Genomic DNA, 639 nt, shown 5'->3' with positions numbered 1-639 from the left:
GACATGGACACGTGGGGGTGAAAGCCCAAAGCGCTTGTCTCCCTGGGGCGTGGTAGGCCGTGAGCACCGGAAGGATAGTGGGGGATGCGAGTGTTGGGTGCCCGGCTCCACACCCCCAGCTAGACTTCCAGTGCATGTGCGGGCTGCTGCTGGGCTCCTCCCCGCGTGCACCATGTCGGGGTCGGACTCGGGCTCCATCTCGGACTCGGGTTCCGGCTCGGACATGGACACGTGGGGGTGAAAGCCCAAAGCGCTTGTCTCCATGGGGCGTGGTAGGCTGCGAGCTCTGGAAGGATAGTGGGGGATGGGAGTGTGGGCAGCCGAGGTCAGACCTCGGGTGCCCGGCTCCACACCCCCAGCTGGACTTCCAGTGCATGTGCGGGCTGCTGCTGGGCTCCTCCCCGCGTGCACCATGTCGGGGTTGGCCTCGGGCTCCATCTCGGACTCGGGTTCCGGCTCGGACATGGACACGTGGGGGTGAAAGCCCAAAGCGCTTGTCTCCCTGGGGCGTGGTAGGCTGCGAGCTCTGGAAGGATAGTGGGGGATGGGAGTGTGGGCAGCCGAGGTCAGACCTCGGGTGCCCGGCTCCACACCCCCAGCTGGACTTCCAGTGCATGTGCGGGCTGCTGCTGGGCTCCT

This window comes from Selaginella moellendorffii, unplaced genomic scaffold (genome assembly GCF_000143415.4).
Source record: "Selaginella moellendorffii unplaced genomic scaffold, v1.0 SELMOscaffold_626, whole genome shotgun sequence".
In the NCBI taxonomy this organism is placed as follows: Eukaryota; Viridiplantae; Streptophyta; class Lycopodiopsida; order Selaginellales; family Selaginellaceae; genus Selaginella; species Selaginella moellendorffii.
Note: the sequence above shows the minus strand (reverse complement) of the source record.